The sequence below is a fragment of the Notechis scutatus genome, chromosome 1 (genome assembly GCF_049901735.1).
Source record: "Notechis scutatus isolate UNSWTSFEM ecotype Mainland chromosome 1, rNotScu1.2, whole genome shotgun sequence".
Taxonomy (NCBI): domain Eukaryota; kingdom Metazoa; phylum Chordata; class Lepidosauria; order Squamata; family Elapidae; genus Notechis; species Notechis scutatus.
Window position 1 is genome coordinate 90,431,120 of NC_142009.1, and position 20,267 is coordinate 90,451,386.

A 20,267-nucleotide genomic window follows, 5' to 3' on the forward strand; every position below is an offset into this window, starting at 1 on the left:
TGATCTAATTTCACATTAAAGAAGGCTCTTTACTTTATAGTAGGATAAAGTAAAGTTGCTATTTTGAAGGAAAAAGATGCAACATTCCCTTGTTACAGTCTTCCCACCCACACAGATTTTAAAACTGCTGTGTTGATATCAAAATAATTAACCTGGATGAAAGCATTTGGGAAAGCACTGATTATATGAATTTGAATGGTGTGTGACCATTCTATTTTGAACGGAGAAGGAATAAGAATGGAAGGCCCGAGATGGATCATGATCATGACGCTGCAAACATCAGACCCTTTTACCTTGGATTCAGAGACCTTTTAGACAACAGACCAAATATCTCTCTATTTCTAATCTAGGCCATCCTGAAAAAATGGACATAGTAATAAGTCTTTTGAGGAATTATACATTAGACCTTATTGTCACAGGTTTCTGTTTTTGTGGTTTGATTAGATTTTGGTTTTTATTCTCAGTTGTACTATGTAAGACAGCAGTAAAGAAACACATCCCAATGCCTTTAATAAGGAAATCTGAGCAGCCACAAGCAGATCATGGTTACCTGCTTAAAGAATGATAAATGAAGTAACTTTAAAAAAAATGGGGGGGGATCCTAAATTGCTTATTATTTTTTAAGGCACTGTTTGTAATCAAAATCTTCCTTCCTTCCTTCCTTCCTTCCTTCCTTCCTTCCTTCCTTCCTTCCTTCCTTCCTTCCTTCTTTCCTTCCTTCCTGCTTGCCTGCCTGCCTGCCTACCTGCCTTCTTTCTTTTTCCTTTTTTTCCTCCCTTCCTCTTTCTTTCTTTCTTTCTTTCTTTCTTTCTTTCTTTCTTTCTTTCTTTCTTTCTTTCTTTCTTTCTTTCTTTCTTTCTTTCTTTCTTTCTTTCTTTCTTTCTTTCTTTCTTTCTGTTGTGAATGAATAAAAAATTACTAAACCTAAATGCAAAGCAGGTTTTGGAAGCCTGAACATTTGATTGGTTCATAACAAGCTTCTGATTGGCCAAGCTTAGGACACTTCCTATTGGTTATTAGTTTGAACTTGATGCACTTGGTATTGGTTAAGAGAGTAGCAGCCAACCCTATAAAAGGGGCTACTGCTGCCCATAGTTTTTGCTCTGTTCTATTCTATTATTGTTATTAAAGAGTTGAAGTTACTGGTCAGATGTCTGGTCTCCATTATTCTCCAAACATAACACTGGCGACGAAGGTGGGATCCGGAGACCGAAGAGCTGACTGATTTACAGAGCAACCAAAAGAGCACGTGGTCGAACACGCACCATCAACGGCAACATGACCAGCGGTGCCGTACCACCCGCTCCATTCGACCCAGAAACCGAAGACTGGGAGTCATACATGGATCGGTTCCAGATGTTTCTGGAGACCAACAATTTGAAAGACGCAACAACCAGCAAAAAAAGAGCTATATTTCTAACCCATTGCGGGCCTACCGTGTTTAAAATGGCAAAATCACTTGCCAAGCCAGCCGAAGTAAAAGCGATGGACTGGGACGTCCTCGAGCCTTTGCTACGGGCCCACTACGCGCCCACCGTACCAACCTTAGTCAGAAGACACGAATATTACCAGAGGGACCGACGGAAAGGCGAAAGCCTTGCCAACTACATCGCAGACCTCCGCAACCTTGGAGGCCTCTGCGGATTCTCTGATTTAGAAGAAGCCCTCCGAGACCGCCTGGTTCTGGGCCTAAAAGACGGCACGATCCAGAGCAAAATTATGGCTAAGGGGGACATCAGCCTCACCGATGCCCTTAAAGAAGCCACTGCAGCGGAGGTGACCAAAAAGTCGGCAGCCCGAATGCGCCGCACCAACGCACCGCTACGTCAACTCGCCAAAGATGCCTCGCCTCGCTCAGAGAGACACCCGGTATCGACTCACCATGAAGACCTAGAATCCCCATCAGAAAGCAATGAGGAAGAGGTCAACCGACTCCGAACGGAACGAGACCAGTTCACACAACCCTCATCTCGACCGTGTGCAGGATGTGGGGCGAATCACCCACGATCCAGCTGCAAATTCCTCGACGCACTCTGCCGCATTTGCAGGAAAAGAGGTCACATCGCAAAGGTTTGCAGAAGCAAAAAAAACTCCAAACCCCGACAGGCCGAATGCCAGTCTTCAGAATTCTTCGGCACACCCCGAAACAAACTGAATCACCAATGGGGAAGCCACTCCTACAGAAACAAACCGTCCACCACTTCCACCAGGCGTGAAGAAACCAGGCGGGAAGAGACCCACCAAACAATTACCATAGGCCACGCTACATCCCTTGATGCCGGGAAAATCCGAGTAGAGGTCGCTATCGAAAACAAACCTTGTGTAATGGAGGTGGACTCAGGATCATCCCTCTCGATGGTGTCCTGGAAGACGCTTCAACAGCTCATCCCGACGATTCGCCGCCAAGACCTAAACCTTCAAAGGGTTATCCTCAAAGATTACCAGGGTAACTGAATTCCCGTTGTCGGGTCCCGCCGATTCCAGGTCTCTTTCAAGAACCGCACCGTCGCACTGCCACTGACTGTCGTGGACCGTGACCGGCCTAGTCTTTTAGGCCTTCAATGGTTCAGACCACTTGGAATCACTGTAGCTGGAGTCCACTGTGCTGAGAGCAACGATTGGGAGGAAGCCCTCGTGCAAGAATTCCAAGACGTTTTCGCGAACGGACTAGGCAAGTACAAGGGGACCCCGATCTCATTTAACTTGGACCCCGAGGTAGCACGCATCCGCCTTAAGCTGCGTCGGGTGCTGTTTGCCCTGAAACCTAAAATCGATGAACAACTCGATAAGCTAATAGAACAGGGCGTGCTGGAACCCACCGACCACGCCCAATGGGAAACCCCAATAGTGACGCCTATCAAGCCTGACAGGTCACTGAGAATTTGCAGAGACTACCGGGCCACCCTAAACCACACACTTCAGCAAAGTGCGTATCCAGTGCCGGTAGTGCAACACCTGCTCCATTCCCTGGGCGGCGAAAAAGTTTTCGCTAAACTAGACCTAGCACAGGCATATCAACAATTGCCTGTAGATCCAGCCACCGCGGAGGCGCAAACTATTGTCATGCATAGGGCGCATTTAAATGCAACCGGCTCCAGTTCGGGGTGAGCGTCGCTCCAGGAATTTTTCAGAGCTTAATGGAAAGGCTGTTACAAGGGATAAGAGGGGTCGTACCGTATTTCGACGATGTGCTCATCGCCGCCCCGAACAGGGACATTCTAGAAAAATGACTCCGCATAGTTTTAAAAAGGTTCCAAAACGCAGGCCTCAAAGTTAAAAAAAATAAATGCCAGCTATGTACCGAAAGGGTGGAGTTTTTGGGACACCTCCTGGACAGTCAAGGAATCCATCCCACTGAGGACAAACTAAAGGCAATTAAGAAGGCCCCCACTCCAAGGAACAAGGCAGACCTACAGGCGTTCCTTGGACTTATCAATTTTTATAACGTCTTTTTACCCAATAAAGCAACCGTAGCTGAACCATTACATAGACTCTTAGACAAAAAAGCAACGTGGGTTTGGGGACAACGTGAACAAAACGCTTTTCAACAAGTAAAGAAATTGCTAACTTCTGATTCTGTACTTATGCAGTACAACGAGACTCTGCCGTTAACTATTACTTGTGACGCCTCACCTTTTGGGGTTGGAGCTATCCTGGCCCACGTATTACCGAACGGAGCAGAAGCTCCCGTCGCATTTTTTTCATGAACTTTAGCTAAAGCTGAAAGAAATTATAGTCAGCTGGATAAAGAAGCTTTAGCTATTGTGGCGGCAGTTAAAAGGTTTCATGAATATGTGTATGGGCGCGCGTTTACAATAATTACTGATCATAAACCACTACTGGGGATTATTGCGGGTAATAAACCAACCCCGTATATATTGTCCCCCAGAATGACCCGCTGGTCTGAATTCTTGGTGGCGTACAACTACACCTTGCAACACCGCCCGGGGAAATCAATTCTCCACGCTGATGCATTGAGCAGAACACCGCTCCCAGAATCGGTTGAAGATCCAGCCCCAACCATCACAACGTTGCAAATTGAGACTCTACACGCGCCGCCATTGACGGCGAGAGACATTGCCCTCGAGACAAAACGAGATCTGGTCCTGCAACACATCCTATGCTGGGTTGAGCGAGGTTGGCCAACAGAACAGCTATCACCTGAATGGGCGCCTTTTAAAGCACGCCAAACCGAACTGTTTTCTCAAAAGGGCTGCATCTTGTGGGGCGATAGAGTCGTAATCCCGGGCAAACTGCAACGAACTGTTTTAGCGGTATTGCACGACGGACATCCGGGCATCGTGCGGATGAAAGCACTCGCACGGAGCTACGCCTGGTGGCCGGGAATCGACAAAAGAATCGAGGCCTGGGTCGCTACTTGTCAACGTTGCCAAGACGTCAGCAACGCCCCACCTAAAGCAAGCCCAACCGAATGGGAAACGCCTAGAGGACCATGGTCCCGTATCCATATTGACTTTGCGGGGCCTACAAAAGGGCACACTTTCCTTATTACAGTCGATGCCTATTCAAATTGGCTCGAAATCCATCGAATGAGCACAACTACAATGGACTCAGTTATCAACAAATTAAACAGGTTATTTGCCACACATGGTTTTCCGGATGTTCTCGTCTCGGATAACAGCCCACAATTCACGGCGTTACCATTTGAACAATATCTTGCTGACCGGGGCATCCGCCATGAGCTAACCTCGCCCACGCACCCTGCGGCGAACGGGCGTGCAGAGCGCATGGTACAGTTTGTAAAAAAGACCCTCCACAAAATGGAATTCGGAAACATCGATGAGAAAATCAATCGAATTTTATTATTGCAGCACATCACGCCTCACAGCGTTACCAACAAAACGCCCGCCGAACTTCTTATGGGGCGGAAACTACGATCGCACCTCGACCGGCTCCACCCCGCATACGCACCCGAAAAGCCTTTCGGCTCCAGCAGCAAATGCCGGGAATTTAAGGTAGGCGATTTAATCTTTGCCAAAAACTTCTCCGGCGACCCTTTATGGATACCCGCAACCGTTACCCACCTCACTGGGCCTAAATCTTACCGCCTGCTAACAGACGATGGTAGGGTGTGGAAACGCCACATAGACCAACTCCGTTCGAGATTAATACCCAGCGCCCATGGCTCCCCGGGTTCACTAACTGAGGGGGGAGGAAATATCGAGGAAATTGACTTTGATATGACGGATAACAGGCCAACGGAAACCCTACGCCCAGCGAAGTACCGGGATTGATACGGGAGGAGTTGACTGTTCCATGGGACTTGAACTCGGGGAAACCGAACTGCGAAACCCCGAAGAAACACTGATTGGCGGAAACAACAACAACGGTAGCAGCACGGAATCACCGTGCAGCGGAACGGAACTTAATAAAGATCATCCAAACGCTCCACCGGAACCGGACTTGAGAACAAACCCGGTGGAGCGAAGGAAATCATCCAGACAGACCAAACGGCCTGTCTACCTTGAAGATTTTGTTACAGCTCCCCTCAAATGGAACCCAAGGGGGAGGGGTGTTGTGAATGAATAAAAAATTACTAAACCTAAATGCAAAGCAGGTTTTGGAAGCCTGCACATTTGATTGGTTCATAACAAGCCTCTGATTGGCCAAGCTTAGGACACTTCCTATTGGTTATTAGTTTGAACTTGTTGCACTTGGTATTGGTTAAGAGAGTAGCAGCCAACCCTATAAAAGGGGCTACTGCTGCCCATAGTTTTTGCTCTGTTCTATTCTATTATTGTTATTAAAGAGTTGAAGTCACTGGTCAGATGTCTGGTCTCCATTATTCTCCAAACATAACACTTTCTTTCTTTCTTTCTTTCTTTCTTTCTTTCTTTCTTTCTTTCTTTCTTTCTTTCTTTCTTTCTTTCTTTCTTTCTTTCTTTCTTTCTTTTTTCTTTCTTTTAGCACTTCATAAAAGAACTGTGCATTCCTTGGATTTGAAGGTAAAAAGGTGCTTCAGAGCACACAGAAAATGTGTGGCTGCTTAAGAATTCCAAAAAGTTGCTACCATGTGGCCTGAAGCATCATTTTGCCTTTGAGTCTGAAAAGCTACACGGCTTTGCTTAATAATGGTAAAGAATTAAATCAGAGCCTGAAAGAATGGAAACACTGGAGGTATGCACTGTTTTTCTATTGAAGGTGTGCCTTGTGGCAAGGCTTTCTCTTGGTTCCTACAGTAGCTACAAAAATCTACTCACAACTTGTAAAATTGCAAATGCTTTGGCAGAAGTTTCCAGTTGTTATATTTTTTGTTTATGGAGTAGTGTCATTTAATTTATGTGATTGCCCGCCTCAATTAGAAAAGGAGAAAGATCAGGAGAATTGATCTATAGAATTAAAATTGCTTATGTCCATAGTTTCTTTCTGTCTTTCCATAAAGTTTAGAAGCTGGATTTTAATCAGCTTTTTTTCATGTTGCTTTTGTATGTACTAGCAACTTATATTCATAGCTTCAACCAGCTCTAGTTGAAGTAATAATTTCATTTTAAGTACAAATAATGACTGTTTGCTCTAAAAATGTTATAAATCATCAATGGGAAATGACCAGAATTTGTTATATTATATATGTGGGAGAACATATATACATTATATATGTGGGAGAAAAGAAAGTTAACCAATAGAAAAATTCCAAAGAAAACTCGTATTTAAAAATATGTCAGACCCATCTAATATGAGGCTTTGGCTAATAAGCTGGTTTTCATCAATATTTCATTGCATATGCTGGCTGGCTAGGGAATTCTGGGATTTGAAGTCTTAAAGTTGCTCAGTTTCTTAACTGAATAACTTAAGAAACTGAACATCTGATAGTTAAGAAACTCTGATCTAGACAGTTGCAGAATTTCTTTGCTCCCAATTTCTTCTTCCTATGAAGAGTTTCATATTAAAAGTTAACATGTAGTTAACATGTAGTGTTTATTTTTCAGTCTAAGAAAGAATGCATATTATTCACTTTTTTGAGTATACTCAAGTAGCTTGGGAGTGATGATGGAAAAAAACAACTTTAATTTACCCTGATATTTTCTCGTCAATTGTTTGAGATTTTATTGCCCAGAATAGCTAAACTGTTTTTTTAATGCTGTGTTTTAAAATTGTTACTGATTTATGGGTATAATTCAGACTAAGTTACATATGAGAAGTGAGACAATGAGATAATTCAAAATCACAGTTAGCTTAACTCCTATAGATTTCAGTTCCACTGAACCTGAATTCTGTATTGCTGAAACTACATATTAATTAAACAAATATATTAACCTATGATGTGATATAATATGACACTATTTACATTCCAAACTCTTGTTATATGTCACATCATTAAAGTTCTTTCTGGAGCTCTTTAAATGGTTAGCCTAAGGCAGGCTCATTTATTTCTCTTGAATCTGCCCTGTCTTGTCTAAAACAAGTAGTGAATTGGTTTGTTTTAATACCAAAAGAGTCCTGTGATAAAATTTCTATAGCTTTTTAGTAAACTCTTTTTCTTGTTTTTGCTATGTTAGTTGAGTATATAGGTGGTTGTCATGTCACTCCATTCCAAAAAAAAAGCAATTTGGAGAGGCAGATCTAGATAACAGAGCCTGGTAAAGAAGGATACAGTAATCCAGCCGTTCTCCCTATGTTGGCTCTATTTATTTAGAGATACGGTAGATAGACAGATAGAAATATATAGCAAGTCAACTAAAAATATAATTACAAGCCACCAATCTTTGGTATTTTCTCAATTTTCCAGTCTATTAAATATCCCAGAGTTTCTGTTTTGGTCGCACTAGCTATGCCAAGGAAAAAAAGGGTAGTAAAATGTTTTTATTGTGCAGGGTGGAATGAATGCAAATTTGAAGAACTTTAAAGCTGTCAGTCAAGATTGGCCTGAATGCTAGAGATATGGAACACCTGCAGATTCCACAGACCTGAGTGGATATTTATGGGGTTTTTGCACGTCAGCCATTTGGGCATCGTATTAGCAGGTTATTTTCTCTTGCTTGGCAATCGCAACACCTTCAAACTCTCTTATTATTCAAACCTCAGGAATTGTTTGCTTCCTTCGATAATGAGACACCATTCCCAATTCATAACGGCATGAGATATTCTTATTTCAGAAATGTGACAGAACATAAGAGATGCTGTCATTCCAAGCAATCTTTTTCACCCTTGGTGACCTCCTGCAAAGAGGCAAAACAAAGGAATGAAATGGATTGTTTTATGATTCGTTAGCAAGGTGAAACGAGCCTGTGCCTCAATCGGAGGGGTTTTTAAAACTCCACACTCAGTGACATTTGCAATATTGGCTGCAGTTGTAAAAGCTATTATTTCAGAAGCAGTGGGATAGTTCCAGAATTTGCAATTTCACATTTTTTTTCGTCCTATTGGGACTCGGATTTATATCTCAGTCCTTTTCATATTAGGATTCAGACATCTCTCATTTGAAATCCATGGATGTGTGTTGACAGGGTGCTATGGAGGTCCCATCCAACAGTGGGACCAGTGACATCTTGCTCACCAAGTGGATTCCAATTTAAAAAAATATACAATGGCAATATAATTCAAGGAAATAATGCATGTAGTTTCAGCAACAATCACCATCATAGAATCTATATGATCACAGATTCTCCGGGACAATTACCATTATTTTAAATAGTGTATACCATATCACTAAATCACATTAAAACAGGAGAAAATGTGAATCAAATCATGGATTGCATCCTTTAATATAATATTACCCTTCTGACCCAACTTACTCTTTAGTTATAATGTTTTGCATTATAATTAATGCAAGATAATGTAATGTAAATTTAGTTTAATGCAAGGATAACCAGTAACGCTCTCTCTCAGTTCTACCCATCGCGCAGCATTCTGTGTAGAAAATATGAGGAGAAAGGAGTATTATATATATATATATACTCATTGCCTTGAGTTACTTATAAAGATTTTATTATGAAATCAAACAAACAAATAGGAAACCACATATTGTAGGAGCCTGCCCCTACCACTTTGAAGAATATGCCCCTGAAATTTGTAGGTGGCCATTTTTTAGCAACATTTTCCCCCTCCTGAAATGTAAGAATAGAAATAGTAGCATGAGACCTGCTGGAAACAAATGTCCATGCTTAATTACCTAACTAAAATCTTCAAAAGGACTTTAAAACCATGCTCCACATATGTTTGGGCTGTTGGGGGTTGGGGAGAGCAGAGTTGGTATTCAGCAGGTTCTGACCAGTTCTGGAGAACTGGTAACAGAAATTTTTAGTAGTTCAGAAAACCGGCAGATTCCATCTCTGACTGGAAATTTTACAGTATCCTTCCCCTGCCACGCCCACCAAGCCATGCCCACAGAACCGGTAGTAAAAAAAAAATTTGAATCCCACCACTGGGGGGGAGGCTTGTGGGCTTTTTAAAGATAGGAATGGAAAGTTTTTCTATCCTATTCCTACCCTTATTCCAACCTGAGAACTCTGGGACACAATCACTCTGCACACAATCACTCATGTCATTTCCTATCGTGGTACACCTTTTCTAGTGGCATCACCTGTAGCCTGAGTTACAAACTGAATTACAATTGACTCTGACTCTGAAAAACTTTTCTATTCATTACTTGGTGGATATTTGTCACCTTTTCTTCCTTCCTAGTATGACTATATAGAAACTTCCTTCTCTCTATAAATTATTTTTCATCTAGATTTTTTCCCCTATAACCTTACTTCTTGCCATCTAAAGTTTATGTGGATTGCATAGTTGTCATAATTATTTCAGGTCATACTCAGAGAAGCTTACATATGTACTTGATAACAGTGTAAATACCATTTTAAAATTGTTCCTGAATATATGTATATTGTATGATAAAGATTTAAATGCAATGGAACAGGAAATAGTATATGAGTTTAATATTGTAATGAAAAAGACTCTGCAAAATTGGCATCCATGGTAGCAGGATTGCTAATAATGTCAAAATCAAACTCACAATACTTGTTAAGAGGCATGCTACCTCTGCTTCAAATAACTTACAGACTAGATACTGTGATCTGGTAGAAATTAGTCAATAGTAAAAGAGAAAGAAGACAGCAATAATAACAACTGAGGCAAGAATACAGAAATGAAGAAAGTACTGTCAGAAGCATGAATGAATTCTAGAATGCATTTCATGTTGACCATTGGCAATTTCAGGCTAGTTTTTTTCTCTCTCTCCATTCATCTGAACCAAGAATGTCAAACTTAATCATTGAAGGCTCTGCAGTGGATATCTGCAAAGGGACACCGGCTGTCCTCAAATGAGTTCATTACATCAGAAGAGGCTAGCAGAAGAATAATTTATGTTACGGGCCAAGCTGAGATCCAAACATCCTTACTTGTCCACCTGCCAGCTCTTCCCATCCCATTCCCAGCTTTGTAAACATGTGCCCTATTTACACTACTGATGTGGCCTTGCAGGTTTCAGTTGGGACAGCTGCAAACAAGAATAGCACCTTTTTCATGAACACTGGGATATTTATTTATCTCGCTCATCTCCAGGTTTCTCGGTGTCATGGTTTTGTTATTTGCACGCAGAGTGCCCTCTGAGATGATAAATAAGATTTTATTCCCCTCCTGTGTAAACAGTATACAGGATTTGGATCTTCGCAGATAAACTTCAGATAAACAGCTTTCTAGCTGCTAATGGATATGCTTTGTCAAGTTTGACAGTCATAAATCTAGAGCTCCTCAGCCCAACCTTCTCTCCCACCCCGTGAAATAAAGGTCAAAATGTGCCTTGCTGGCTTACAAAACAGCTTGTAATCTTCACTGCAACATGGAAGACAGATAGCTAACTAAGTGCAGGCATAAGCAAATTACTTACTAAAATGAATTTATGATCAAATTGGAAGCTTATGTGTTTTGGCAGATCCAGAAATAAAAAGCAAGATTGTACAGAAATGGAATTAATTTCAAAGATTAAAGAAATGCATAACAAATGGTATGCAGGGTGTATTTAATTTTCATGAAAAGTTATTTAAGAACTAGATAAAAATAGCAACCCTTACCTTGCAATCCTTACAATAGCTCTGAGGGCTCAGCTGTACTGTGCAGTCTAACACTTCTCCTTTCAATGGTTATATGCCTATGCATATAATACATCCGGTTTCAGAGATGAAAAATAATTAAGGAACATAACTGGATGCAGAAACTACTAAAATGTTACAGATTAATATTAGTTTTGAAGTCTTATTTTGTCATACTCTGATTAATGTATAATATTTAGTTTAAACAAAATTATGTCTCTCTTATTTCAGTTTTTTAGTCAGATCTTTTGCCCTTTCAAACTAGATGCTTATATTTCTATTGCTGTATAATACATTGCACCTATGGAAGCCATTCTTATTTAAATTTATTTAGACTTCTCTTGCAAATGTATACTGTCAATTTTGCCCTTAATATATGTCAGGGGTGTCAAACTCACAGCCTGCCGGATGCCTCACGCACTGGCCATGCCCACCCCGATTTTAGCAAAGGGGGAAAAAGTCACAATATGTCACATGACAAAAACTTGACAGTGAGTTTGACACCCCTGATGTATATTCTCCAAATTCCCAGTCTGTTATCTTTGGTAACATATTTCTTTTCTAATGTTGTGCTACATTTATTCTTGCTGCTGTGAACATGTACAATATATTAGTAAAAGATTGCATTTTTTTTTGTTTAATATATTTCATACTATGCCTACTGATAGTTGTCAACTTAAAACTGTTTGTTTAATTACCAGCAATGTTGCAATGGCACTGAAAAACAGTTATTTATGACTAGTCCTCTCACTTATGGCTATCAAAGGGTCCCTGCAATCATATGATCAAAATTCTAACAGTTGTCAACCAGCATGTATTTACAGAATCCTAAAGCCATGATATCATCATTTGCAACTTTCCCAGGCTGTTTCTGACAAGCAAAGTTAATGGAGGAAGCCAGATTTGCTTAACAACAGCATGATTCATTTAATGACTGTAAAAAGGTCCTAAAATGACTCATTTAATGACTACATCACTTAGTGACAGCGGTTCCTTGGTTTCACTTTAGGTTTGATTCCTAAAATTCTCTGAATATTGCCCTTGGGAATATTGTTGTAAACACAAAACACACCCATTATACAAAACACAAAACACACCCTATATGACTGAATCAAAAAGGCCAAAGTGGATCTTCATCTATCACACACAATTAAAAAAAAACAGTATCTGGGCTCCGCTATTACAAATAAAAGATTTGAATCAGGGGTGGCATTCAGCAGGTTCTGACCAGTTCTGGAGAACTGGTAGTGGAAATTTTGAGTAGTTCGTAGAACCAGCAAATACCACCTCTGACTGGAGATTTTACAGTATCCTTTCCCTGCCATGCCCACCAAGCAATGCCCACAGAACTGGTAGTAAAAATTTTTTAAATCCCACCACTGATTTGAATGGCTTTTTATGAAGGTGTCGGTTCTTAAAGGAGAATTCCACATTTGAAAGCACTGCTTTGAAAAGCACCATAGAATAACTCAACTAAATCTTCAGTATAAAGCATTTTCTTTAGTGAGAGTTTTGATGTTCCGTATCTCCTAGCTTGTCTGTTTTTTTATTATGTGTGTGCTTAATGACACAACATCTGGGCTTCTACTTCCAATTTTTCATAGGGATATGAGATATTTGACAGGATGAATAGGAGCCTAACAATATTCCTGCAATCTTGTTGCAGCTATCAACTCTTTGTATGTTCATGTCAGTTTGAGCACTGATACCAGACTTATATCTGATTACTCATCACCAATTTCCAGAAGTTCTGGAGCCTCAGATTTCACCTTCTAAATTCAGTTCTACCTTCACAGTATAGGTCATAAATTAAGAAATTTACCAAAGAGGAATTTGTTCATTTTCTAGTCCGCCTGAAGTCTGTATACCAGTTTATATATGCCTTTCCTTCCATTCTCCATTATATGTATGGACAGAAGATCATATCAAAAACATAAAACAGAAGATGTGAGCAATCCCACAGACATTCACATGCCTTACTTTGGGTACCCTGATATTGGATGGGGGCTTCGGAACCAAATCTTCCAAATACATTGGAATTAAAAATCACAGAAATGCACATTTAGTGTGAGTTGTAGATTCGTTTGAAATGTAGTCCCAGTCTATCTGAAAAGTAACTGATTGAGGTTAATTGCCTTAAGGGAATGAGATAATACTTGCACTTAACTATTTACTTTTTTTTTTTTTTGAAAATAATTTTATTGATTTTCTACAAACAAACAAAACAAACAAAACATTAAAACATCAACTCTCTTATATACATACAGTGTGTCGGTTGGTTCATCAGTTTTGTGCATTCATTTCGCAGTCTCAATTACAATTATGTTACATAACAACTCATATTATCAATCCAAACTTTTATATCCTAATATCGCTATTAAAATCATTTGACTATACTTTTAATCATTCATGCTTTATGAGATAACAATGCTTTAAACAGTTTATTCTATAGCAAATCATATAATCATACCAAATCTATCCTACAAACACTTTATAGATATAATGTCAAATAGCAAAAGCGAAAAAAAAGATAAAGGTATTTCTTGCTGTCTAACATTCTCAATATTCTATTATCGTATTTTGTCATCTAACCATTGATAAAAAAGATCCCAAATTTCATAAAATTGTTTATCCTCTTGCTCTCTAATTTCAAATGTCAATCTACTCATCTCAGCACATTCCAATATTTTCTTAATAATTTCTTCCTGTGATGGTATTTTCTCATTCTTCCAATTTTTAGCAAATACAATCCTAGCCGCTGTTAATACATTTACAATCAGATATTTCAAATCTTTGCTATATGTATCTGGTAAAATTCCCAATAAAAAGAACTCCGGTTTCAAATCTATACATTTCTTTGTCATTTTTTACAACCACATGCGAATTTTAATCCAATATTTTTAGCGTCCTCACAAGTCCACCACATATGGTAATATGAGCCAGGTATCTGATGACATTTCCAGCATTTTTCAGATTTGTTCTTGAACATTCTTGCTATTCTTGTCGGGGGGAAATGCCACCTGTAAAACATCTTATACAAATTTTCTTTATATGCTGTTGACATTGTCATTTTATAATTTTGAGACCATAATTTTTGCCATTTCTCTAAATCAATCCCATATCCAAAATTTTTCCCCCAAACAATCATAGTTTCTTTAACTTGTTCTTCCTCTAATTTAATTCCCAGCAAGTAACCATATAATTTTTTAATCACTTTCTCATCAGTACCCATCAGGATCTTATCTAGATCAGTCTGTTTATCATAGAATCCCTCTGTTTTAAAGTCTTCATCATACCTTGAATGTATTTGCGCATATGAAAACCAATTCATCTTTATACCTTGTTCCTCTAAATTTTGTATCAATTTAAGTTCACCCTTTTCATCCAATAGTTCCCCATATCTAACTGTTTGTTCCTTCTTATAAATTATAGGATAGGAAAATGCTTCAATAGTCGATAACCAAACTGGAATTTTCAAATAACATTGTCTTTTTATCTTCTCCCGGTTTAACCACAAAGACTCCTGTATATAATGTCTTCTAAAATAACCCTGTGTTTTAGTTCCCTTATACCATAAAAAAGCGTGCCAACCCAACAACAAATCATGACCTTCTAGTGTCAACAATCTGGTCTTTCTTAATGTTATCCATTCCTTAACCCACATCAAACTTGCAGCTTGGTAGTACAATTCCCAATTAGGCAAACCGAATCCTCCTCTAATTCTAGCATCTTGCAAAAGCTTTAGCTTTATTCTCGCTTTCTTACCTTGCCATATATACTTCAACATAATTTTATTTAAATCTTCAAAATAGTCTTTTCCAAGTCTAATTGGTATTGTTTGAAACAGAAATAGGATTCTGGGTAAAATATTCATCTTAATTGTTGAGATTCTCCCTATTAATGACAATGGCAAGTTTTCCCATTTCTTCAAGTCTGTAGCTATCTGTTGTTTAAGTTTTATATAATTATTCTCTTTTAATGTGCTACATCTTGCTGTCAAGTATATCCCCAGATACTTGACCTTATTCGTAACTTGGATTTTCAACAGATCTGCCAATTCTTCTCTTTGCCTCAATAGCATGTTCTTTGTCAAGGCAGAGAAAGAGGTCTCATTAATTGAGTTTCAAGAGGAACAACTGGAGACTGAAGAAGAGGAAGGTGCAGTAGGTGGACAGGTGGATAGTAAAGAACAGCATGAAGTGAGATCCACGAGAGCTGTTAGACCTAAATATAAAGCATAATCATGGAAGAAAAAAAATTGATTACAATGAATATAAATGGACTCAATTCAGCTGTTAAAAGAAGGAAAACTTTTCATAAATTAGAGAAATTAAAATTTGATATAATTTGTTTACAAGAAGTACATATCAAAAAACAACATGACAACAACCAAAATTAGGGAAAATATTTACTTCTTTGACTCAATGTAAGAAAAGAGGAGTGGTTCTATACATCAAAGAGGTCATCCCAACAAAATTGATTTATACAGATGAAGACGGAAGAGTATTAATGGTGGAAATAATGGACAATAATATAAAAATACTCTTGATTGCAATTTATGCTCCGAATGATAAACAAGAAGAATTTTATAAAAAATTACACATGAAAATAACTAGACTGGACTATGTTAATATAATTATGATGGGAGACTTTAATGGAATTGTGGATAATAAACTGGATTATATAGCAACAACAACAAAGCAAAATAGAAAGACTCTCCCTAAATCTTTTTTTAAAATGACAGATGAATTAATCTTAAAAGATATTTGGAGAGAAAGAAATGTTAAAGCTAAACAATATACTTTCTATTCAAATAGACATTTATCATGGTCCAGATTGGATATGATTTGGATCTCATCAGAATTAATATCTAATATTCAAGAAACAAATATTGAAACAAGTACTTGGGCAGATCATAGCTCAATGACAATTAAATGGAAGGGACAAAAAAAAAGATCGAGATGGACGTTAAACAATACTATTTTAAAGGAAAAAGATTTTACACAATGGATGGAGAAAGAATTGGTTTTTTCTTTAGGGAAAATAAAAAAGAAGATACTTCATCGCAGAATGTTTGGGATACAATGAAGGCATATGTTAGATGTTTGATAATAGATTATATAAGAAAAAAGAACATTAGGAAAAGGCAAGCCACTAAGATCTTGGAAGATGAGTATAAAAGACTTGAAAAAGAATTACAGAAAATGCCACAGAAAAAGGAAATTAAATTGAAGTTGGATATAACTAAACATAAAATGGAATTAATAGAGAAAGAAGAATTGGCGCAGAAAATTAGAAATGCTAAACAGAATTATTTTGAAGATGCAAACAAACCAGGTAGATGGCTACCATATAAATTGAGAAAAGAGAAAGAATCAAGAAAAATATTGAAGTTAATAGATGATCAAGGCCAAGTTTGTTATGGTAACAAGGAGAAAAAGGAAATTGTTCGAGATTTTTATGGGCAACTATATAAACAAGAGAATATTGATGAAGAAAAAGTTAAACAGTATTTACAGAATGCTAACCTACCGAATATGCCTAAAGAGATTGAAGAAATGCTAGAAAGCAACATAACAATGATGGAATTAACTGAAGCACTTAAGAAACAAAATAATGGGAAAGCACCGGGTCCAGATGGGCTTCCGGCAGAATTCTATAAAACATTTCAAGAATTATTGAGCATTCCATTGCTTGAAGTTATGAATGAAGCTATGTCAAAGAAGATGATACCTAAAACATGGTCAGAGGCTTATATTACACTTATTCCAAAAGAAGAGGCTGATCCACTGCAAATTAAGAACTATAGACCTATTTCTCTATTAAATGCAGACTATAAAATTTTTGCTTCAATTTTAGCAGAAAGACTTAAAAAATACTTAAATAATTTCATCCACCCAGATCAAAATGGATTTCTGCCAAAGAGACAAATTAGAGACAATATGAGAGTAATCTTGGATACTTTGGAATATTATGAGGCACATCCTGAAAAGCAAATGGCTTTGATATTTCTAGATGCTCAAAAGGCATTTGACAACGTGAACTGGAGATTTATGTTATTACTATTGGAACAGATGGGTTTTGCCAGAAAATTTGTCCAAGCAATAGAAGCCATATACAATAAACAGACAGCAAAGGTAATGATGGAGGGAGAACTTACAGATTTTATTAATATAAGAAAAGGCACAAGACAAGGATGTCCCCTATCTCCTTTGCTATTTGTATTGACTTTGGAAGTGTTGAATAGAAATATTAGAGATGATAAAAGCATAAAAGGAATGAAAATTAAAAAGGAAGAATTTAAACTGCAAGCTTTTGCTGACGACTTAGTCTTTATTTTGGAAGATCCGTTAGAAACAGCTCCAAAGTTATTGGAAAAGATAAAGATATATGGTGAGGTGGCTGGTTTGAAAATAAATAAAGACAAAACAAAGATTTTGACACTTAATTATTTACTTTTGATCAATTAAAAAAAATCATGAAAACCATTCCCCCCCCCCCCCCGAAAATCTACAAACAGCACATACAATTTGTTTTACTAAACCAAAGTTTAATTCAGTAGAGTACAAAAGGACTCTACTGAATTTTATTTGTTGTTCCCAACGTTTTTCTGGTTTCTGCTTTAGGCTTTCAAAATGGCATGTTTCCACTGAGTTTAAAGGTACTAAATTGTATCCTCTGTTATTGTTAGAACTGTTTGGAAAATCTCAGAGAGAAGAACATTCATCCTGTGTAACCAGAGCAGTGTCCCTCCCGTAATGTCAGCTCAGCATTTGTTTCTATTTAAGGGAGGGAGGAAAGAAGCCTTACTAACTAAATATGTTGAGAAGATTGTACTGCTTAGCCCCAGAATGTTAAAAATAGTTTTGTGAATGGAGCTTGAATTGGACAGAATCATGGTCACAGCAAGCAAGAGAGAGAAAGGAAGAAAGTTATTGAAACTGTTATTTCCCTGTTATCTATGAGAAAACAGGAAGGAAAGGGGACAGAGAAAAGGCTGAATGCTGTCCAGTGCAATAGTCTCTGTTAGTTTAGCTGCTTATGTCTTTTCTTTTAAGTATAGAAGCATTTTCCTCCTGTCAAGAGTGTAAAGTACAGCTAACAAACAACCTGCCCTTCTTTCCAATCCTTTCTAACTCTGAGTCATGGAGCTGGTTTTCACTCTAACATTTCATCATTAAAAATGCCTTCAGCATTTCCAAGAAGTATATCAGATGCAGGAAGAAAGATAAAAGGTCATAAACTTTTATCATACCTTCTACTAAAGTCCTTCAAAACTATAGAACATCAATGGTCCTGCAGAAAACTTGTGTGAACTATTTTTTTCAGTTATCTGAATAGCATTGTTCAGCCAACTGCATCTTTTTTTTTAATTTTAGGACCTTTGTAAAATACAATCTCCAGACTTGTTCGGACATTATATGTTAATATTTCCAGAAAGAGCAGCAGTAATCAGTGTGCCCTTCCAAAGTCAGACTGGAGGTACCGACTTTGCAAAATTAGCTGTGGGCTAATAGGATATCTGCACTAAAGAAGCTTTAGAGATAAAGGCTAGTGCAGGTGATGAAATATTGGGAAAGCCCTTGCGAAGATAACTGTGTATGCCAATGCTTTCTTGGTCCAGACCATCTACAAAGTGAATGTACAGATGACTAGATAGGCTTGACATAATCCCTGCAGTCTTAGAAAAGCACTATTCATTCCTATTGCTTGAGCAGTGAGTTTTAATTCTTTGGCTGAACAACTTCCATGATAACACATCTCTGAAATGTGTGTGTGGGGATAACTGAAAAGAAATGCACATCTGTGAATGCTAGAACTTGGAAAAACACCATACTATGAATATGAGCCTATTGGGCCTAATGCCCCATATTTTACAAGTATACTTCTATCCAAGGATTATTTCCAATTAGAAAATTCAAATAAGAATCATTTTAACCAATATAGGAATATCAAAATAATTAGAATGATTCCTATTGGAATGTGGCCTGCCCCACTGTATCTATCACACCATTACATTAACTGTGGTTCTAGCAAAGCACAAAGTGAGTGAAAAGCTGATATTAATTTAATATTTTATTATACACATATTGCTTATATTTTATATTACTGTATTATTATTAACAAGATCTAATTTGGTGTAAGAGTTAAGACATCAGGCTAGAAATTGGGAGATGAGCTTTAGTTCAGCCTTAGGCACAAAGCCAGTTGGATGATTGTGGGCCAGTCACTTTCTCTCAGCCCTAGGAAGGAGACAATGACAAACTACTTAAAACCTTGCAAAAAAAACAAAAAAAAAACCTCTAGACCATTATCAAAAATTAAAAATAATTTTGTGGAAATAAATCTCTTTCTCTCTGTCTCTATCTATTTCTTTTTTTAAAACAAACTTTATTGATTATACAACTAAAATGTCAAACAAACACACAACACAGAAAAAAAAGGAAAAAGGAAAAAAATATTAAAAACTAACAATTCTATTATTGACAGTCTATGGTTCCTTGTTAGTTATCAATATTGTGATATATTTACAAATACATCTTATTGCGAATATATAATTACTACCTCTTTTACATTTTACATTGTTTACTAATATATTTTCTATTTTTATTCTATCCAGTCATACCAGCATTCCCGGCTTCTATAATATTCTGATGGTTTTTTTATCCTTAAATGCTAAGGTTAACTTATCCATCTCTGCACAGGCTGTTATCTTCTGAATGACCATTTCCTCTGTTGGAATATCTGCTTGTTTCCAACACTGTGCAAAGGTTATTCTGGCTGCAGTAAAAATGTGCGGTATTATATATTTGACTTTTTTAGAAATTTGTCTATTAAATATCCCCAATAAGAATAATTCTAGTTTTAATTCAATTTGCTCCGCCGTTATTTCCTCTAACCATTTTTTTATTCTATGCCAGTATCTTTGGGCTTCAGTGCAGGACCACCATCTCTATCTATTTCTATCTACACATCTCTCTCTGTGTGTTGACTACTCTATCTTATACATATAGAATCCAGATGGACTGATCATGTACATTTTATACATAAATAATCTGTACTCCCAATTATAACGTTGAATAATAAGTGGCATATTGGTAAGGAGTATTTAGCATTATAATTTCTCATGGCTTTATCCGCTGTCTGTTCATACTTAATTTGCTTCAGTGCTTGTGTTTAGCATTCCTAACTTTAAAAGAGTCCTCAAATAATGCAGTT